Here is a 24,090-nt window from a genome sequence, read left to right on the forward strand (position 1 = left end):
AGTGAAAGAGTGAAAGTCACTCCGTCGTGTCCAACTCTTTGCGACCCCATGGGCTATACAGTCCATGGAATTCTTCAGGCTAGAGTATGCGTGGGGTAGCCTTTCCTTTCTCCAGGGGATCTTCCCAGCTCAGGGATCGAACCCAGGTCTCCCTTATTGTGGGCAGATTCTTTGTCAGCTGAGCCACCAGCGAAGCCCAAGAATACTGGAGTAGGTAGCCTATCCCTCTCTAGGGATCTTCCTGACCAAGGAATCAAACTGGGGTTTCCTGCAGTGCAAGCAGATTCTTTACCAGCTGAGCTATCAGGGTAGCATATATTACATATAAATACATAATTTCTTCATAAACAGAGTCATCTTTTTGCATCTGCTATTTCAAATATATATCCCAGAGAACTGTCCATTATTAATATAATTTACCTCATTATTTTTTATTCTTGTCTGTATATATCTATTAAACATTTATCTTTATGTCAATGTATGCTTTCTAGTCTTTTTTAAAATTTATTTTCAACTGGAGGATAATCACTTTACAATAGTGGGGTGGTTTCTGTCATACATCAGCATGAATCAGCCATAGGTATATATATGTGCCCCTCCTCTTGAACCTCCACCTCCATTCTACCCTTCTAGGTTATCACAGAGTACTGGCTTTGGGTTCCCTGGGTGATACAACAAATTCCCACTAGCTATCTATTTCACATATGGTAATGTATATGTTTCAATGCTACTCTGTCAAATCATCCCACTCTCTCCTTCCCCCACTGTATCCAAAATCTGTCCTTCGTGTCTGTGTCTCCTTTGGTGTCCTGCAAATAGGATCATCAGTACATCTCTCTAGATTCCATATATATGTGTTAAAATAAAGACAAATGGTGATATACCATTTAAATGATAGGATTTGATGAAACATAAAGGAGTTTTAAACTATAAAATACTGTATATAATCAATGGATTATTATTATTATTATTATAAAGTTTCTAAGTTCACACTTCAGGCAGGATAGTACTATGTATATAATTTTTAAATTTAGAAGATTTAGATAACAATCTAAATTAACAATCTTTAATTTACCCACTCCAGTATTCTTGGGCTTCCCTTGTGGCTCAACTGGCTAAGAATCTGCCTGCAATGCAGAAGACCTGAGTTTGATCCCTGGATTGGGAAGATCCCCTGGAGAAGGGTCAGGCTACCCACTTCAGTATTCTGGTCTGGAGAATTCCATGGACTATATAGTCCATGGGGTCACAAAGAGTCAGACATGACTGAGAAAATTTCACTTTCACGTTCTTTAATTTAGATACAGCACAAGTGTACATTTCTGTAGATTTTGATAAATATACTGAGTCGTAGATGCACCACAATCAGGGAACAAAACAATTCCCTCATCACAAAAATCTCATGCTGCTAGTCAACTTCACCCCTTACCACACTGTTAGAAATGACTTTCTTTTCTCTGTCGTAATTGTTTTATCTTTTTCAGAATGTTATATGCATGACATCTTACAATATGTGACATTTGAGACTGAGTTCCTTAACTTACCTGCTTTTAAGATCATCCATGTTGTTGCATGGATCAGGAGCTCCTTGCTTTCTATTGCTGAGCATCCACTGTATGGTCAAACCACAATTTGTTTATCAGTTCACCTTTGGAAGGACAGTTAGGTTGTTTCTAACTTTTGATGATGCTACTATAAGCATTTGTGCTTAGACTTTTGTGTAAATGTAAGTTTTCATTTCTCTAGGAGTCAGTTTGCTAGGTCACTTAATAAAATATGATCAACTTATAAGAAATTGCCAGTTTTCAGAGTGGCTGTAGCATTTTACATTCCTACCAGAATGTATGAGCATTCTAGTTGCTATGTGTTTTTCCTACTTTTTATATACATAGTATTTTTTATTTATTTCATCCATTCCAATAGGTATATAGTGATATTTGATTGTGATTTAATGTGCATTTTACTAATGATGAATGATTTGGGGGTTGTCCTGGTGACCCAGAGGGTAAAGAAGCTGCCTGCAATGCGGGACACCCAGGTTCGATTCCTGAGTTGGGAAGATCCCCTGGAGAAGGGAATGGCAACCCACTGAAATATTCTTGCCTGGAGAATTCAATAGAGTGAGGATCCTGGCAGACTACAGTCTATAGGATCGCAAAGAGTCAGACACAATTGAGCCACTAACACTTTTTCACTTTCAATGATTTTGAACATCTTTTAATGGGATTATTTGACCACTGTATATGCCTTCTGATGATGTGTCTGATCGAATCTTTTGGAATTTCATAAGAAATTCATTGTCCTCTTCTCAGTGTTGATTTATTGTTTAGTTTTTACTAAAGGATATTGATGAATGGAGCTTCCCTGGTGGCTGAGATGGTAAAGAATCTGCTGCAGTGTGGGAGACCTGGGTTCAATCCCTGGATGGATAAGATCCCCTGGAGAAGGGAATAGCAACACACTCCAGTATTCTTGCCTGGGAAATCCCAGGGACAGAGGAGCCTTGCAGCTACAGTCCATGGTGTTGCAGAGTCAGACACAACTGAGATGACATAAGAATTAAAATACTGATGAACAATATTACATTAGTTTCATTGTACAATATAGTGATTCAACAGTCAAATACATTACAAGATGATCACCCTTTTGTAAAGTACAGGCCAGTAACCATCTGTCACCATAAAATTTACAGTATTATTCCTTATGCTATATATTATATCTCATGACTTGTTCAGTTGCTCAGTCATGGCTGACTCTTTGAAACATGGGTTGCAGGATGCCAGGCTTCCCTGTCCATCACCATCTCCCTGGAGCTTGCTCAAAGTCATGTCCATTGAGTCAGTGACGCCATCCAACCATCTCATCCCCTGTTGTCCACTTCTCCCCCTGCCTTCTTTCTTTCCCAGCACTGAGGACTTTTGTAATGAGTTGGCCCTTCACATCAAGTGGCCTAAGTATTGGAGCTTCAGCTTAGCATCAGTCCTTCCAATGAAGATTCAGTATTGATTTGCTTCACAATTGACTGGTTTGATCTCCTTGCAGTCCAAGGGACTCTCAAGAGTCTTCTCCAACACCACAGTTCAAAAGCATCAATTCTTCAGTGCTTAGCCTTCTTTAAGGTCCAACTCTCATATCTATGCCTGACTACTGGAAAAACCATAGTTTTGAACAGACAGACCTTTGTTGGCAAAGTAATGGCTCTGCTTTTTAATATGCTGTCTAGGTTGGTCATAGCTTTTCTTCCAAGGAGCAAACATCTTTTAATTTCATGGTTGCAGTCACCATCATAAGTGATTTTGGAGCCCTCCAAAAGAAACCCTGTCACTGTTTCCACTGTTTCCCCATCTATTTCCCATGAAGTGATGGGACTGGATGCCATGACCTTTGTTGTTTGAATGTTGAGTTTTATGCCAGCTTTTTTACTCTTCTCTTTCACTTTCATCAAGAGGCTCTTTAGTTCTCCTTCACCTTCTGCCATTAGGGTGGTGTCATCTGCATATCTGAGGTTATTGATATTTCTCCCAGCAATTTTGATTCCAGCTTGTGCTACATCCAGTGTGGCATTTCACATGATATATTCTGCATATAAGTTAAATAAGCACAGTGACAATATACAGCCTTGATGTACTCCTTTCCCAATTTGAAACCAGTTGGTTGTTTCATGTGCAGTTCTAACTGTTGCTTCTTGACCTGCATACATATTTCTCAGTGAGGGCAGGTAAGGTGGTCTGGTATTCCCATTACTTTAAGAATTTTCCATAGGTTGTTTTGATCCACACAGCCAAAGCTTTAGCCTAGTCAATGAAGCAGAAGTAGATGTTTTTCTGGAACTCTCTTGCTTTTCTATGATCCAACAGAGGTTGGCAATTTGACTTCTGGTTCCTCTTCCTTTTCTGAATCCTGCTTGAACGTCTGGAAGTTCTCAGTTTATGTGCTGTTGAAGCCTTGCTCGGAGAATTTTGAGCATTACTTGTCTACTGTGTGAAATGAGTCCAATTGTGCGGTAGTTTGAACATTCTTTGGCATTGTCTTTTTGGGGATCGGAGTGAAAACAGACCTTTTCAAGTCCTCTGGCCACTGCTGAGTTTTCCAAATTTGCCAACATGTTGAGTGAAGCACTTTTACATCATCATCTTTTACGATTTGAAATAGCTTAGCTGAAATTCCAGCACTGCCACTAGCTTTGTTCATAGTGATGCTTCCTGAGGCCCACTTGACTTCACACTCCAGGATGTCTGGTCTAGATGACTGATCACACCATCGTGGTTATCTGGGTCATGGATATCTTTTCTGTATAGTTCTTCTCTGTTCTTGCCACCTCTTCTTAATATCTTCAGCTTCTGTTAGGTCCAAACCATTTCTGTCCTTTATTGTGCCCATCTTGGCATGAAGTATTCCACTGATATCTCTAATTTTCTTGAAGAGATCTCTAGTCTTTTCCTTTCTAGTGTTTTACTCTATTCCTTTGCATTGATCACTGAGGAAGGCTTTCTTATCTCTCTTTGCTATTCTTTGGCACTCCACTTTCATATGGGTATATCTTTTCTTTTCTCCTTTGCCCTTTGCTTCTCTTCTCTTGTCAGCTATTTGTAAGGCCCCCTCAGAGAACCATTTTGCCTTTTTGCATTTCTTTATCTTAGGGATGGTTTTAATCACCACCTCCTTTACAATGTTATGAACCTTTGTCCAGAGTTCTTCAGGCATTCTGTCTATCAGATTGAATCCCTTGAATCTATTTGTCACTTCCACCATTTAATCCTAAGGGATTTGATTTAGGTCATACCTGAATGGTCTAGTTGTTTTCTCTACTTTCTTCAATTTAAACCTGAATTGGCAATAAGAAGTTCATGGTCTGAGCCACAGTCAGCTCCCATTCATGCTTTTGCTTACTGTGTAGAGCTTCTCCATCTTCGGCTGCAAAGAATAAAATCAATCTGATTTCAGCATTGACCATATGGTGATGTCCATGTGTAGAGTTACCTTTTGTGTTGTTGGGAGAGTGTGTTTGCTATGACCAGGACGCTCTCTTGGCAAAACTTTGTTAGTTTTTGCCCTGCTTCATTTTGTACTCCAAGGCTAAACTTGCCTGTTACTCCAGGTATCTCTTGGCTGCCTACTTTTGCATTCCAGTCTTCTGTGAAGAAAAGAATGTTTTTTATGGTGTTAGTTCTAGAAGGTTATGTGGGTCTTCATAGAACTGTTCGAGTTTAGCTTCTTTGGCATCCTGTGACTAATATATCTTAAGTTTGGAATCTTCTATTCTTAATCCCTTTACCTATTTAACAAGTTTACTCTCTGTATCTAAAGTCTGTTTCTGTTTTGTTTTGCTTGTTTTTGTTTTTTAGATTCATATATAATCATCACACAGTATTCATCTTTCTCTGTCTGACTTATTTCACTTAATACTCTCTAGGGCCATCTATGTTGGTATGTTGTCACAAATGACATGATTTCATTCCTTTTTATGACCAAGTGATATTTCATTGTGACACACACTACATTTTTATTCATTCATCTATCTGTTGATAGACAAATAGATTGCTTCCATATCTTGACAATTATAAATAATGTGGCTGTGAACATAGAGGTACATATATATTTTTGAGTTGGTGTTTTCGTGTTCTTTGAATAAATGCCAGAATTGCAGGATCATATGGTAATTCCATTTTAAATATTTTGAGGAGCATCCATATGGTTTTTATAGTGGCTATACCAATTTAAAGTTTCCATCAACAGTGAACAAAAGTTCCCTTATCTCCACATTTTCTGCAATACTTTTTATTTTTTGTCCTTTTTGATGATAGCCATTCTGAAAAGTGTGAAGTGGTACCTCATTGTGGTTTTGATTTGCATTTCCCTGATAATTAGTGATATTGAGTAATTTTTCATGTGTCTGTTGGCCATCTGGATGTCTTCTTTGAGAAACGTCTATTAAGATCTGCTGCTCATTTTTCTAAATGGATTTTTTTTTATGTTGAGTTGTGTGATTTATTTAGGAAATTTTGATATTAACCCTTAGCAAATATATTGTTTGAAAATATTTTCTCCCATTTGGTAGGTTGACTTTCAACTTTGTTAATGATTTTCTTCCCTGTGCAAAAGTTTTTTAGTTCAAGGTAGTCCCATTTATTTGTTTATGCTTTTGTTTCCTGAGGGGATAGATTCAAAAAGTATTGCCAAGATCAATGCCAAGGAGCATACTTATTTGCCTGTGTTTTTTGTTTGTTTGTTTGTTTGTTTTGTTTTTTGTAGGGGTTTTATGGATTCAGGTCTTATATTTAAGTCTTGAATCCATTGTGAGTTTATTTCTGTGTGTGGTGTAAAACTGTTGTTCAGATTACTTCTTTTTCATATAGCTGTTCAATTTTCACCATTTGTTGAAGAGGTTGTCTTTTTCCCATTAGATATTCTTGCCTCCCTTGTTGTAGATTAACTGATCATATACGTATGGTTATATTCTGGGCTCTCAATCCTATTCCACTGATCTCTGTGTCCATTTTCATGCCAGCACTATACTGCTTTTATTACTACAGCTTTATGGTATAGTTTGAAATCAGGAAGTGTGATATCTTCAGCTTTGTTCTTCTCAAGATACTTTTGGTTATTTGGAGAATTTCTGTTTCCATAAGAAATAAATTTGTATTATTAGTTCTAGTTCTGTGGAAAATGCCCTTGGTATTTGATAAGGATTCCACTGAATCTGCAGATTGCCTTGGATAGTATGGTCATTTTAACAATATTAATTCTTCCAACCGATGAACATCTTTCCATTTGTATGTATCATCTTCAATTTCTTTCATCAATATCTTATAGTCTTCAGTGTAAAGGTCTTTCACTGTCTGGTTAGATTTATTCCTAGATATTTCATTCATTATGCTGAAATAGTAAATGGAATTGTTTTCCTAATTTCTCTTTCTGATACTCCATTTTTAATGTAAACAAATACAACAGATTTCTTTTATATTAATTTTGCATACTGCAACTTTACTAATAGTTATTATTAGTCCTAATAGTTTTTTATTATTAATATTATTATTTCTAATTACTTCTAATAGTTTTTGGTGTTGTTTATAGTGTTTTCTATGTTTAGTATCATATCATCTGAAACTGACAACTTTACGTCTTCCTTTCTAATTTGGATGGAATTTTTTTTTCTTCTTGCCCAATTGCTATGGCTATGTTGAAAAAAATGTGTCTTGTTCTTGATCTTAGTAGAAATACTTTCAGCTTTTCATTATAGAATGATATTGATTATGGTGTGGAAAACCATTACACGGAAGACTATAAAACATTGTAGCTGTAATGGTGATGGAAAAAAACTTAAAAGGGCAGATTCTTTGCCACTGCACCACTTGGGAAGCCCAGGGGATCTTTTTAGGCTAACTTGTTAGACGAGTATATACTGGTAAATAAGACAGATGGGGTCCTCATTCTCATGGAGCTTATATTCTACTCCAGGGAAACATGCAACACACAAATAAGCAAACATAGGCATCAGGTGTTTATAAATTCTGAGTCAAAAAAAGTATGGAATGGAAGATAATCATGTGGGGGCATGATGTTTTATATGGGGTGAGTATGGAAGGTATCTCTGACTAGAAGATGTTAAAACAGAGTGCTGAAGGAACTGAGAGGATGAGTCCTGTAAACATCTGCAGGCAATGGGGTTTTAATAAGAAGCAACACATGAAAAACAAGCAGAAACAACTTAGTGTGTTCAATTTCTTGGCCATTTGTTATTCCTTCTGTGAGTTACTTGTTCATACACTTTCTCTACATTCCTACAGGGTTATTCCTTTTTTCTTATTAATAAATAGGAACTCAGTGTATTATGGCTAGTCATCTTTTATCTTTCATTTATGTTGAAAATATTTTGTCCCAGTTTTTTTTTTTTTTTTTTTTTTTAAGAAGAATTCCATACTGGGTCATTTTATTGTTCCTTGTGAACAGGAGTTTTAAAGTTTTTTGTCTGGTGGAAGAAGGTTTTCTTTAACAAGTCACTTTTATTTTTCCTCTGAAAATAGAGGCCATAATCATTCCAGATAAGTTATCCTCAAGTGTTTTATTTTTTATTGCTCTCCTGACCCTTCTAGTATTCCTTCAGGGGCTCTTTGACTTGTTATTGTTATGTCCTAGGGAAGCTGCCATGTCCTTGGGAATCCACCTGCAATTCAGGAGACCCTGGTTTGATTCCTGGGTTGGGAGGATCTGCTGGAGAAGGGAAAGGCTACCCACTCCCGTACTCTGGCCTGGAGAATTCCATGGACTGTATAGTCCACGGGGTTGCAAAGGGTCGGACACGACTGAGCAACTTTCACTTTCAGGGAAGATGTAATACTCGGGAATCACCACTAGCTGCTGCCAGTCACTCCAGGAAATGAGTCTGCCCAATGGACCTCACAATGTACACTGGGTAGAAGTTATTTTTCCTTCATGAAATGAAGAAATGAGATTTGGAATGATTTAATGGGGCTCCAAGATAACCTTAGAGTGAATGTATTTGTAGGGTGTCCTCTGGGTGGCTTTGAAAATGGCTTAGTGATGGGTAGTCATAAATTCTTCCCTCCTCACATATTCCTAAGATTCCAGGAAGGTATATAACAAGGAAATGCAGAACACAGTGAGGAACGGACCACTCAAAGCTTTGGAAGACTGATAGTTCAGAAGCTTGGATTGATTACAAGCTCATAGATATGGCATTCAGCAACTTTGAGATAAGCCCCTAGGGCATAGTTCTCAGATCTGACAGAGGATCAGAATCATCCACATGGCTTTCTGAAAATGCAAAACTTAAGAAACTGTAATTCCCTATGTATGGTGTGAGTCTTGGAAACTAATTTCAAAGCCAAATGGGCAATGCAAACATCAAGTTCATATCATGCCAATTGTCTATATGTATCCTCCACATCTGTTCTGTTTCCAAAACAACTTCAGAGCACCAGAATATTATGGGCTAATTAACAATGTTTTGTAAGGATGATGACTGGTAAATATTTTATAATATTGAGTGTAGATGCTTTTAATCATTCAGCTTTATGAAATGAGACATACCTCACTTTTGTAAGATTTTCTTGTTTGTTGTTGAATATGGAGTATTTTAACTTGCTCTTGTTGTTTCTCTCACTAGTTTGTTATTTTCTCAGAAGTAGGAATCATTTCAATCTTTTCCATCATAACATCCAAAAAGGTCAAGAACAATACTGAAGGGTGGTTTATAAACATATTCATATCTGACCACATGCTCCAGAAATCAGAAAACAGACTAAATCACTATTAATTCCTATGAGTTAGTGTCTAAACAGCATAATTTAGTTCTCTATGTACTAACCATAAAGAAAGATGTCTTATTAGTTAACAATCTTCATAAAAAGTAACCAACTCTAAGGCCAAACAGAAGAACTTCCTAATATTGAGTGAAGTTCTAAACCATCAAGAGGATATTCAACTAGTGTGGTTAGAAAATAAAACACATATGGAAATTCAAATAGCAGAATGTATAAGTGATCTCTTTCTGAAAGATCAGATTTGAGTGCATGAGGGAGTCTTGGGGGACATGTGGAGGATGCAGTTCCAGGCAGCTTTTGCTATTTTTATGGCCTTAAAAAATCATTGTAGGAGTATGTCATTCTAACCCCAGTCACAAGACAGAAAGATACTCTTCCTTGCCCTAACCTCCAGACAACTGCAAAACTAAGTTTATGATTCTCTCAGGAATCCATGACTCACTTTGGAAGAATCAGAGGCCAACACAAGCTGTCAAGTCTTCTGCTTCTGACTGGGACAGAGCAGCCCACATTTTCAGACCTCCATCCATGAAACTCTGTTTTACTCAATTCATCCTCAGTTTAGCTGGAAACTTTTCTATGTTCCCCATCATCCAGCTTCTTACTTACATCTCTAGTCTTTGTTTCTCCCTAGGTTCCACTCCTCATACTCTGCACTCCACAAGGATGACAAAAACACCACAACATAAGCATCCTTGTTTACTCCTTCATATTTTCTTTTTTTTTTTTTTTTTTTTTTTTTATAAATTTATTTATTTTACTTGGGGGCTAATTACTTTACAATATTGTAATAGTTTTTGCCATACATTGACAAGAATCAGCCATGGGTTTACATGTGTTCCCCTTCCCGAACCCCCCACCCACCTCCCTCCCCCTCCCATCCCTCTGGATCATCCCACTGCCCCGGCCCCGAGCCCTTGTCACATGCATCGAACATGGAATGGTGCTCTGTTTCACATATGACAATACACATGTCTCAATGCCATTCTCCCAGAACGGCCCACCCTCACCTTCTCCCTCAGAGTCCATAAAATTGTTCCATGCATCTGTGTCTCTCATTCTGTCCCGCATATAGGGTTATCGTTACCATCTTTCAGATTCCATATATATGCATTAGTATACTGTATTGTTGTTTTTCTTTCTGGCTTACTTCACTCTGTATAATGGGCTCCAGTTTCATCCATCTCAGTAGAACCGGTTCAAATGTATTTTTTTTAATGGCTGAGTAATATTCCATTGTGTATATGTACCTAAGAAGCAGTCTATTTGTACTATTGAGCATTCAGTTCAGTTCAGTCACTCAGTCGTGTCCGACTCTTTGCGACCCCATGAACCGCAGCACGCCAGGCCTCCCTGTCCATCACCAACTCCCGGAGTCTAGCATTATTTAACTCTGGACATCATTTTATACTCAATATAGGAGACAAAGGAAGAAATTAAAAAGGGTTACAATTATATATATAAACTATATACTACATGGTATTATTATATGTTATATAATATATAATATTATGTTCTTGTTGTTTATTCACTAAGTTGTGTCCGATACTTGTGATTCATGGAATTTAGCTCACCAGGCTTCACTGTCCTTCACTATCACCTGGATTTGCACGAACTCGTGTCCATTCAGGTGGTGATGCCATCCAACCATCTCACCCTCTTTTGTCCCCTTCTCCTGTTGCCCTCAATCTTTCCCAGCATCAGAGACTTCCAATGAGTCAATTCTTTGCATCAGGTGGCCAAAGTACTGGAACTTCAGCTTCAGTTCAGTTCAGTTCAGTCACTCAGTCATGTCCAACTCTTTGTGACCCCATGAACCACAGCACTCCAGGCCTCCCTGTCCATCACCAACTCCCGGAGTTTACCCAAACTCATGTCCATTGAGTCGGAGATGCCATCCAACCATCTCATCCTCTGCCGTCTCCTTCTCTTCCTGCCCTCAATCTTTCCCAGCATCAAGGCCTTTTCCACTGAGTCAGCTCTTCGCATCAGGTGGCCAAAGTATTGGAGTTTCAGCTTCAACATCAGTCCTTCCAATGAACACCCAGGACCGATCTCCTTTAGGATGGACTGGTTGGATCTCCTTGCAGTCCAAGGAACTCTCAGGAGTCTTCTCCAACACCACAGTTCAAAAGCATCAGTTCTTTGGTGCTCAGCTTTCTTTATAGTCCAACTCTCACACCCATACATGACTACTGGAAAAACCATAGCCTTGACTAGACAGACCTTTGTTGGCAAAGTAATGTCTCTGCTTTTTAATATGTTGTCTAAGTTGGTCATAACTTTCCTTCCAAGGAGTAAGTGTCTTCTAATTTCATGGCTGCAATCACCATCTTCAGTGATTTTGGAGTCCAAAAAAATAAAGTCAGACACTGTTTCCACTGTTTCCTCATCTATTTGCCATGACTTGATGGGACCGGATGCCATGATCTTAGTTTTCTGAATGTTGAGTTTTAAGCCAACTTTTTCACTCTCCTCTTTCACTTTCATCAAGAGGCTCTTTAGTTCTTCTTCACTTTCTGCCATAAGGGTGGTGTCATCTGCATATCTGTGGTTATTGATATTTCTCCTGGCAATCCTGATTCCAGCTTGTGCTTCTTCCAGCCCAGTGTTTCTTATGATGTACTCTTCATATAAGTTAAATAAGCAGGGTGACAATATACAGCCTTGACGTACTCCTTTTCCTATTTGGAACCTGTCTGTTGTTCCATGTCCAGTTCTAACTGTTGCTTCCTGACCTGCATACAGGTTTCTCAAGAGGCATCTCTTTCTTTCCATCTCTTTCAGAATTTTCCACAGTTTATTGTGATCCACACAGTCAAAGGCTTTGGCATAGTCAATAAAGCAGAAATAGATGTTTTTCTGGAACTCTCTTGCTTTTTCAATGATCCAGCAGATGTTGGCAATTTGATCTCTTGTTCCTCGGCCTTTTCTAAAACGAGTTTGAACATCTGGAAGTTCACGGTTCACATATTGCTGAAGCCTGGCTTGGAGAATTTTGAGCATTACTTTACTAACGTATGAGATGAGTGCAATTGTGCAGTATTTTGAGCATTCTTTGGCATTGCCTTTCTTTGGGATTGGAATGAAAACTGACCTTTTCTAGTCCTGTGGCCACTGCTGAGTTTTCCAAATTTGCTGGCATATTGAGTGCAGCACTTTCACAGCATCATCTTTTAGGATTTCAAATAGCTCAACTGGAATTCCATCACCTCCACTAGCTTTAGTATCAGTTTTTCCAATGAATATTCAAGATTGACTTCCTTTAGGATTGATTGAATTGACCGCCTTGCAGTCCACGAGACTCTCAAGAGCCCTCTCCAACACCACAGTTTGGAAGCATCAATTCTTCGGCCCTCAGCCTTCTTTATAGTCCAACTCTCAACATCCATACCTGACCGCTGAAAAAGCCATAGCTTTGACTATAGGACCTTTGTTGGCAAAGTGATGTCTCTGCTTTTAATACACTGTCTGGGTTTGTCATAGCTTTCTTTGAAGGAGCAAGCATCTTCCAATTTCATGGCTGCAGTCACCATTGACAGTGATTTTAGAGCCCAAGAAAATGAAATCTGCCACTGTTTCCAATTTTCCCCATCTATTTGCCGTGAAGTGATGGGACTGGATACAAAGATCTCCATTTTTTAAATGTTGAATTTTAAGCCAGTTTTTCACTCTCCTTTTCACCCTCATCAAGAGGCTCTTTAGTTCCTCTTCATTTTCTGCTATTAGAGTGGCATCATCTGCATATCTGAAGTTATTGATATTTTTCCTGACAATCTTGATTCTACCTTGTGAGTCATCCATTCTGGCATTTTGCCTGATGCATTCTTCATATAAGTTAATAAGCAGGGAGACAATATATAATCCTGACATATTGCTTTCCCAATTTGAAACCAGTCCATTGTTCCATGTCCAGTTCTAATTGTTGCTTCTTGTCCTGCATACAGATTTCTCTGGAGGCAGGTAAGGTGGTCTGGTAATCCCATCTCTTGAAGATTTTTCCACAGTTGATTGTGATCCACACAGTCAAAGGCTTTAGTGTAGTCAGTGAAGCAGAAGTAGATGTTTTCTGGGATGTTTTTGCTATGATCCAATGGATGTTGGCAATTTAACTTCTGATTCCTCTGCCTTTTCTAAATCTATCTTGTACATCTGGAAGTTCTTTTTTCATGTACTAAGCCTAGCTTGAAGGCTTTTAAGCATTACCTTGCTAGCATGTGAGATGAGTGAAATTGTATGGTAGTTAGAACATTCTTTGGCATTGACCTTCTTTGGGATTGAAATGAAAACTGACCTTTTCCAGTCCTGTGGTCATTACTGAGTTTTCCAAATTTGCTGGCATATTGAGTGCAGCACTTTCACAGCGTCATCTTTTAGAATTTGAAATAGCTCAGCTGGAATTCCACCACCTCCACCAGCTTTGTTCCTAGTGATGCTTCCTAAGGCCCACTTGGCTCCATCCTCCAGAATGTCTGGAGGGTGTGACCACACCATCCTGGTTATGTGTGTCAGCAAGACCTTTTTTGTATAGTTCTACTGTGTGCTCTTGCCACCTCTCTTAATCTCTTCTATTTCTGTTAGGTACTTGCCATTTTTGTCCTTTATTGTGCCTATCTTTATATGAAATGTTCCCCTGGTATCTCCAATTTTCTAGAAGATATAATATATTAAATGTTATACTACATGTATATTTTATTATATATGTTATATTATTATATATGTATATATATATGTGTATATATATATATACACACACGTATAATAGAATAAAAACTTTATGCTCCCAGTATAACAGAATAGAAATTTTATGCTCCCAATATAACAGAATAAAAACGTTATGCTCCCAACCATATACCTGTGCCAATGATTGGTGTTATAGGTACAAAAAAGAAAAAAAGTCTGTTTTTCTGGGGAGTGGGGACGCAATCCTGCATGGCTTATTCTACATAGCCTTCTCTCAGTAGATCAGGCCAAGGCTAGATCTCATCTGTATCTTTGTTTAGTTCTATCTCTCTTTTTATCCTGCTTTCTTTTATTGGTGCTTCTTGAAGAATTCACCCTGAATAGATCACATGAACCCTAATCTCTGCCTCAGGTTCTGTATTTCTGCTTTTAAGGGACTCAAACAGAAACAGTGTCTAAAAAGGACTTTTAAGGATCTTGCTATATGCTAAGTGACTTTCTGTAATTCCAAGCTTTTTGATACTGACATTCTGTTTCTTTTGAATATATTCTTTCATGAGATGACCTTGAGGAGAAAAGCAAGAGAACCAGATTGTTCATGTTGTAATGAACTCTGATTTTCATAAAAAATTTACCTTACCTTCTCTTCAGATCTTCCTACATGCTGTTCCCTAAGTTTAGGACAATTTTCACCTTATTTTGTGTGTGTGTCTAGAAAAACTCTGATTTATCCTCAGCTGACTTTCCTTCAGGAACCCTCCCAGATGCCTCTCTACCCTGTTCTCCTAAATCTATGTAATGTGTGTGTGTGTCCCTCAAGTATTGTTGTAACACTCTAGAACATCGTCCAGGCATCATATATTATAAACTCAAGAAAGATATGGGATGAGTCTGTCTCAATCATTTCTGAATTTCCAGAATCTGGCAAAATACCTGACACACAATAAAGCTGCCCTTTTAAATAAAAATGAGTGAATATGCAAATACTAACAAAATAGAAGATATGCTGGATGGTCTTGTTTCTTATGATCCTTAGCATAGCCTTGGACATGATTTAGGCTGGGGACAATTTTTCTCACCAGGTGGGCATTTGCAGTCTGCCCCTCAGCTGGCCTTCTCCAAGTGCTTTCCCAGCACCTTTCCAAAGTAGGGCTGTGAATGGGAATGGAAGGTCCTCAGTACGACATTTGGAAAGAATGTGAATTAAGATCATCAGATGGCAAACTGCTTAATAGAATGGACTACATCTCATTTACCTCTTTATTCCAAGATGCTAGCAAAGAGTTTAGGAAATTGAAGATAGAAAACATTCAATAAGAAAATGAGCTGTTTCCTGAAGCACAATCTAGTGCCATGTAAATTATTTAAAAGTAAACTTCTGAATCTAACTTTCTTATCTACCTCTTTCATCGCTAATTTTTAATACTGTGCTTAACTTCCTCTAGTATCAATTTACACTCCTCTTCCACTGCCAGTTACATCATCATGCTTCCATGTATGTTGTTCTCATCATCTAGAGCACCTTCCCTATGCATCCAACTGCCACAGAACCCACAGAAATCCTCAGTTGATTCATGAGGCTTCCTTTCCCAGCATCTTTCAGCTCTTGTTGACCGTCTTCATTGGATTTCATCAATCTAAAACCACAGAAATGTTGTCGTCTCTCTAGGGCAGGAGCGCTATCTTAGACACTGGGAATGCAGAGATAAATGCCAAAGCACAATCGGCATTCAGTATTCTTTTTAAATGTCAGTATAGTGGAGTGGTGGTTGAGCCAAAAATTCTTTCATCATTTTCTGTAATCCAGAGCTAAATTTAGGATTAGAAAAAAAGCAGCTTGGGCCCAGGGGTATTCATTGGCTGTTAATGTATGGAAATTTACAAATATACCCAATGTAGTGAAAAGGTTAATTTTTTTTTTTTTTTTGCTGTTTCATCTTATTTCCATGACTAGGGATCAAACTCACACCACCTGTAGTGAAAACATGGAGTTTTAACTCCTGGACCACCAGGGAAGTCCTAATGTATTCTTAACACTAAAACCAAAACAAAACAGGATTATTTTAACCCAAGAAGGGTTGTCAACATTATACTAATTTAAAAAATATGAGTGCCTCATATAGAATCAATGAGAAGTTCAGAAGGGAAATAATCTGTATTATGGCAAAGTGTGTATGATTTTATTAATAAATATTGAAGAAAAAGTACAGTCATAGACCTGAGTTGAAGCCATTACACAACTTTATGTCCCTCTCTACTATCTGCAGAACTTCTTATTCTTCTGCAAAATAATAAGCACTGAGACAAGACCCCACTTTTATCCTCAGAAACATTTACATTCTGTAGTTGTTGGAAGTCATGAAGTTTTCAGAACCTCATACATAAAAGAAGTTGCACATTGTGTGAAAGGGAATGAGACTTTCTGGGAATAATGGGTTAGAATAGGAAAACTGATACAAAGAGTTTAAATTAATAAGTATTGCAACTGAAGGAGGGTGTCTGAAGACATACCCTTGTGGAACACTTCTGGAGTTCTATGAAAGAGATCACGACTCAAATGACTTCAAGAGACAGAAAGACAGGGAGTGCTGCAGTCTCTGTTAGATCAAAGAAAACTTGCATAACTTACAGGCATTTAAATTGAAAAAATCTGACCACAAGTTTGAACTCATAGCCCAGGCAGTCTTGTGCTTTTTGTTAGTCTGGGAAATACACTTGATCCACAAACATGCCCTAAATCTTAAATTTCTATATATATATTAATAGCTTCAAGAAAATTGCCAAAGTCTTTTAGTGAGTACCATTGAAATCCAGGTCACATTTCAGCTGGGCAGATGAATGAGACAGTTCTTGGAATAAGAACAAATAACCTCACTACTTTTCCACTATGGTGAGTCAATGGACATTAACAGCACCTTGATTTTGTATTACTGAGTAGGAAGGAAATAGTCCTCCAGAGATAGAAACAAATATAATCTATACTTTAACTTTCCTCTACCAGACGGTAGACTGAAACACACTTAGCACCAAAACAATGTCCGAATCTTAGCTATACTATAGGCTAGCTGTGTGCCTTTGGGCAATTCATTGCATCTTCTTACCTTCATTTTTTTTTTTGGTTGTGGTAAGAACACTTGGGCTGAAAGGTGTTTTGGGGTTCCTAACAACTTTGAAAGTTAATTTTATTATAAAACTGTTTATAAGGTATTCTATCCAACTTTACAGATAGAAAGTGTACTAACTAATTTGCCCCCTTAATATAATACTCTCCTAGTTAAACATCTCTCACAAATGGATGTCATCATTATCACTTTTTAAATTTTATTCTTAATTGGAGGATAATTACCTTATAATTGTATTGATTCTCACACATCACCATGAATCAGCCATAAGTATATATAACTCTCCTTCCTCTTGAACCTCCTTTCCTCCCACATCTCCCCATTCTTCTTGGCTTTCACAGAGCACCAGGTCTGGGTCCCTGTACCTTACAGCAAATTCCCATTGGCTGTCTATCTTACATATGGTAATGTATATGTTTCAATGCTCCTCTCTCAAATCATCCCACCCTCTTCATCCACCACTGTGTTCACAAGTCTGTTAAAGTGTGTGTGTGTGTTTGTGTTAGTCGCTTAGTTGTATCCAACTCTTTGTGACCCCATGGACTGGGGCCTGCCAGGTTCCTCTGTTCATGGAATTCTCCAGGCAAGAATACTGGAGTGAGTTGCCATTCCCTTCTCCAGGGGATCTTCCTGACCCAGGCATCGAACCTGGGTCTCCTGCACTGCGGACAGATTCTTCACTTCAAGTCTGTTGAGAAGAGCAGTATGATTTTTCAAGGGGCTTTAGTGAAAGTCACTCAGTTGTGTCTGACTCTTTGCGATCCCATGGACTATACAGTCCATAGAATTCTCCAGGCCAGAATACTGGAATAGGTAGCCTTTCCTTTCTCCAGGGGATCTTCCCAACCCAGGGGATGAACCCAGGTCTCCCACATTGCAGGCAGATTCTTTACCAGCTGAGCCAGAAGCGAAGCCCAAAAATACTGGTGTGGGTAGCCTATTCCTTCTCCAGGGGATCTTCCTGATCCAGGAATCAAACCAGGGTCTTCTGCATTGCAGGCGGATTCTTTACCAACTGAGCTATCAGGAAAGCCTATCAAGGGGATTTACTATCATTCAAATATATCTATGAAATGCCTTTCAGTAAGCAATCTAAAAACTTTTTTCAAAAGATTCAAAGTGGGTTTGCAAAGTATGATTTATTCGTATTGGAGATATCTCTTCACTTTTAAGGACTATGAATAATAATAATAACAATAATAATAGCTAGTCTCATAGATCACTTAGTAATCTTCACAGGTAAGATTAGGTAACTAAGACAGGAAACTGAGGCACATAGAGGTGATATAACTTGATACAAGCCATACAGCTGGAAAGCGGTAAAGTCAACATGCAACCTAGTTAGTCTGACTTTGCCTGATATTCATCCTAAAATTCTCCTGAGAATTGTCCAGTTTGATATCTAGATCATAATGTCTAGCACTCATTTCTTCCCAGTAATTGCTTAGTATTTTCCCATATCCAGAAGTCTGGCACCTCTGCTTTCTGTGATTCTTCAAGCACTTCAATCTCAAGTCTTTTCCGAAGACCTTTAAATAAGTGAAGTATTCTTATTTTGGGTCGCCATTTAATGTGATTGTTTTACTCTTTTCAGTTATAAAGCCCTTGATAGAGATAAATCATCCATGGAGAGGTAATTGTCATTCTGTTTGTCATTTCTTAACATGGGGGCATGGGTCTGCCCCTCTTTGTGCTTTTCTGATCTCCAAATCTTTTGCGTTTCCATTAAAAATTCTAAGTTCCAGTTCTTCTGGTCTTGTCACAACGCCTTCAGGTAATAAGTGTCTTCTCACTTGTTGAGACTACCCCGCCCCCCCAACTCCACTCCATACAACATTCCCTAAGGAAGGAAGGGCAGGACAAAGGCCCCAAATCAAGGGACCAGCGTGGGCCGTGGGGCCCTGCGCCAACAGGTGCTGAGCACTGACTACCATCCCCTCCCCCATGGCCCAGGGGTCACCTGCACCCCTCCCCCACGGCCCAGGGGCCACCTCCCCCTCCCCCCATGGCCCAGGGGTCACCTCCCCCCTCCCCCCACAGCCCAGGGGCCACCACCACCCTCCCCCCCACGGCCTAGGGGCCACCTCCCCCCTCCCCCCACGGCCCAGGGGCCACCACCCCCCTCCCCCCACGGCCCAGGGGTCACCTCCCCCCTCCCCCCATGGCCCAGGGAGACTGTAAAGTGACGGCTCTTGAGAGACAAGGGCCGCAGGAAAGAAGACCCAGCCGAGTCACCGGCCAGGGGGCTGTGCTGGTGCGAGGCCAGTGAGAAAGACGGCTCTTATCAAGGCGGCCGGAGGCCAGCGCCATGGCGTGGTGTTGGGGCCGGTGAGACGGCCCTGTGGGGCCTCCGGGCCCTGTGGAGACCACGGTCACGGCTGAGCAGCCAGGTGCTGACTGGAGCGTCGGGGACGCCCTCGAGCCCGCGCCACGCGTAGGACCGGCTCCGCCTGGAGAGGGCTCCCCGCCCGCCTCTAGAGACCTCTTGGACCCGGGTCTGAGGGGGCAAAGAGAGGCGGGGAGTGTTTTGTAGACTGCAGGTTCTAGGTGCAGGCTCGGCTGGCCTCCCGGGCCCTCTGGGCCTCGCCCAGTCCCTCTTCACAAATGTGTATTGAGAGTATATTATGTATCAGCCACTAAGAGAATCTGGGGATCAAAAACGAAGATGACATAGCCCCAACTCTGAAGGAGCTCACAGTTTAGTAAGAGGAAAGAAGTAACTTAGAAAATACTGGTGAAACTTCAAAGAGCTCTTTGCATCAGGTGGCCAAGGTATTGCAGCTTCAGAATCAGTCCTTCCAAAGAGTACTCAGGGTTGATTTCCATTAAGATTGACTAGTCTGATCTCCTTGAAGTCCAAGGGACTCTCAAGAGTCCTCTCCAGCATCACAATTCGAAAGCATTAATTCTTTAGTGCTCAGCCTTCTTTATGGTCCAACTCTCATATCCATACATGACTATGGGAAAAACCATAGCTTTGACTAGAAGGATGTTTGTGGGCAAAGTTATGTCTTTGATTTTTAATACACTGTCTAGGTTTGTTATAGGATTTCTTCCAAGGAGCAAACATCTTTCAATTTCCTGACTGTAGTCACCATCTGCAGTGATTTTGGAGCCAAGAAAATAAAATCTGCCACTGTTTCCACTTTTTCCCCATCTATTTGCCATGTAGTGATGGGACTGGATGACAGAGTGTTAGAGGTCCTTCTTTTTCTACCTGGAACTCTCACTTCCAAATCTGTCCTAACTTTCAGAAGAATGGTTAGGCCTCCTCTCTTCTAAGGCTCATCCTTCCACCAATGGAAACTGATTTTCTTAGTTTACTTATATCACAAACCAGTACTTTACTTAGCAAAAGAATCATAGAATGTTAGATTTAGAAAGAACTTTGAAGATCTTCTCGACCAAACTCCTGAGGAAACAAAGGCCCCAAATTTACCTGATGGAGTCAAGAGTATAATTGACTTCTTACATAGCCCTCTGTCCAATTCACAGAGCACATATTTAAGACCCTGAGAATCTTCCCTCAGATTCCATGTTGACTAGAAGAATGCATGCATGCTAAGTCTCTTCAATCATGTCTGACTCTTTGCGACCCTATAAACTATAGCTTATCAGGCTCCTCTGTCCACAGGGATTCTTCAGGCAAGAATACTGGAGTGGGTTGCCATCCCTCCTCCAAGGGATCTTCCCAACCCAGGAATTGAACCCGTGTCTCTAATGTCTTCTGCGTTGGCAGGTGGGTTCTTTACCACTAGTAGCACCTGATTAGAAGAATAGAACTCATTAAATAAAAGGAAAGATAGTTTGTCTTTATTTTTTTAATAAATAAAATTGTGATACAGTCATAAATACAGATATACATATACATGTACACATACCTGTTTTAATACACAGATTTCTTCAGGTTTAATACCAATAAAATGTCAGCCATTAGTGGACTAGGAGGAGAAAATAAAAAGGAAGCTTGAAGGAAGATACAGGAAGAGCCAAAATTAATGAAAGATATAGGAAAATGGGAGGGAAAAACTGAATAGAGGTTATAAAGCAAGTCGATTGTAGGATTTAAAGAACAGTAGCTTCCAAAGTTTTTGCTCATTTCTCAGTCAGTGCTATTAGATGCCATAAATTGAAAGAGAACAGCTTATCACAAAGCAGATTTAGGTGGAATTACTTTTTATACAGATCCATCTACTTGATTCTCCATTTCATACCTTGGCTTGGTGGATAAAAGGACCTAAACTGCTCTTCAGTATGGAATCTGGCCCAGTGAAAGCATGCCTCACAATTACACATATTGCAAATGTACATGGTGAATAACACATTACTCTTCTCAAAATTTTGGTTTTAGGAGAAAGCTTTTAGTGGGAGTTTGATGAATTATATTAGGGATTGTGTTCCCCAGAGGTTTAAGATAATAATTAAATGAAGGTTTTTTACAATCTTGTTATAATATTTGGAAGTCAGAATATAAGTTGCCAACAATTTCTGCTATTAAAAAAGAGACATGATGACTAAGAATCTTTTGGTCATCACCTCGCCTCTTTCCAGTCTCATTTGCTCCTATATATTTTCTTCTTAACCAGTAGAGAGGTGATATAGAAGTAATACAAATATCCTCAATGCTATCATCTGCATAATATTTCTGTGGTCTAAAAATTCCTACTACTTTTCTGGACTATATCATTACATTGGTACTTCTTGCTGCTGCTGCTGCTGCTGCTGCTAAGTCACTTCAGTTGTGTTCGACTCTGTGTGACATAGATGGCAGCCCACCAGGCTCCTCCATCCCTGGGATTCTCCAGGCAAGAATACTGGAGTGCGTTGCCATTTCCTTCTCCAATGCATGTCTGCATGCTAAGTCACTTCAGCTGTGTTTGACTCTGTCCAACCCTGTGGACAGCAGCCCACCAGGCTCCTCCGTCCACAGGATTCTCTAGGCAAGAATACTGGAGTGGGTTGCCATTTCCTTCTCCATTGGTACTTCTTAAATATTGTCTAATACTTCTTTGTATCTACATTAAGAAACCAGAAAAATGAAAAACTTATAAATAAATGTCACATAACTTTCAAATTAATATATGTTTATCAGATCTTGCTTCTGAGCTTCATTTTCTTAAGACAAAATATTTTCTCTACATGTCCATATAAATCTATGCTAGAAAATTCAAACTCATTATAGCTGAAACAAAATTTAAGGTTCTTCTCTACCTGCACTAACCAAACATGTTTGTTTGTTTTTGCCTGTGTTCCCTAACCTAATAAATGGTCCTGTATCTATTTATGACAGAAACCAGAAAAATCATCCCTGATGTTTCCCTCCCACTATCACAATCTGTCTCCAATTCCTATCCCTTCTATTTCTGGAATATTTCTTGAATCCATCCATCTCTTTGCATTGCCAGCACCTTAGCACTTTCATCTCTCTCCAGAGGTCCTGCAGTAGCCCTGTGACCTATTTTCTTATCCATTCTTTCTAGACTCTTTGCCCCTCAGTTTCTCTTCAGGCATTGATCAGAGGTATCTAGTTAAAATTAAAATTTTGATGAAGACATTCCTCTGCTTAAAACCATTCTATAAATTTTTATTACTATTAGGACAGAAATTTTAATACTTTGCATGGTTTTTCAGCTCCTCAATGATATATTCCCTAATTTCATTGTAAAACATTGCCTGACTTTCCACATCTATAAAATGGGGATAATAATTGTACATATGTCATAAAATTATTATTATAAGGGTTAAATGAACACATATTTATAAAGCACTTAGGGCATCCCTGGTGGCTTAGCTGGTAAAGAATCCACCCACAATGCGGGAGACCTGGTTGGGAAGACCTGGTTGGGAAGATCCCCTGGAGAAGGGAAAGGCTACCCACTCCAGTATTCTGGCCTGGAGAATTCCATGGTCTGTTTAGTCCATGGGGTCACAGAGAGTTGAACATGACTGAGCGACTTTCACTTTCACTTTCAAAGCACTCATAGATGTCCCTGGCCAGCACTGAATAAATGTTATACAAATGTTTATTAAAGGAAAAAAATCAGTAAATCTTATCTTCAGTTATTCTTCCTGTATTTTTTTTTCTCTATCATATTCTCTCCTTTAATTTCTAGCTACTTCAAGGTTGTTCCTCCTTTGGCTCTATGCCCAATTAAACCTCTCTACCAGGAATTTCTAACTCTGACCTTATCATTGTTATTACCCAGTTTAAAAAGGGAGGTATTTATGACGCCCAACTTCCAGACTAAATTAAATTCCCCAAATACAAATTTTAAAGCACTCTCTACTTTTTCTTTGTTGGATTTATCACAATTTTAAGCATTTGCATGGTTTCCTCCCTAATGCCCATGTACCTAGCTGAACTAGAAGCCCTAGGGTGTTAGCATTAAGATTATGTTTGTATTGCTTATGTTCTAATCACATCATTTATCATAGTAAATAGTCTACAGTAGGCTCCCAATAAACATTTAGAAAATGAATAAATGAATGAATGAAGAAACAATACTCCCAACATTCCATCCATGTATGCAATCCTAGAGTTTCATATCTACCTTGAAACAAAATGGCAGTTTAGTCTTGTCAGTTTATGAAAGACAGATGTGCCAAAGCTGAGCTTTAGACGCTCAGTTTGAGTGACTTTGTACAGTGTGATTAGTTCTTTAAAGGTATCTTAATATGAATATTAATACTCAATGTTATTCTCCTTAAACCTCTGTCTCACACAATGTAGCAAGAGTAATAAACCCCAGCCCAGCAATAATTTACATTCTTAGTCATAAAGAAAGAGTTCAAATAATGCTCTGCTTATAAGATGTTCTCTTGTTATCAGTCACTTTATAATGAGTTGCATAACTCTTTCTAAAAAGGCAAAATTATCTCAGGGTCTTCAACTGAACAACCCTCCTTTTTCCACATGTGGGGTCTCAGAACAGCAAGCAGAGGAAGTCATCTCCACAGCATCCTGCTGTGAAGCCTGTGTGAGACTGAACTGCACTCCTATG

The sequence above is a fragment of the Giraffa tippelskirchi genome, chromosome 11 (genome assembly GCF_054371585.1).
Source record: "Giraffa tippelskirchi isolate mGirTip1 chromosome 11, T2T-mGirTip1v1.2.pri, whole genome shotgun sequence".
Classification (NCBI taxonomy): Eukaryota; Metazoa; Chordata; class Mammalia; order Artiodactyla; family Giraffidae; genus Giraffa; species Giraffa tippelskirchi.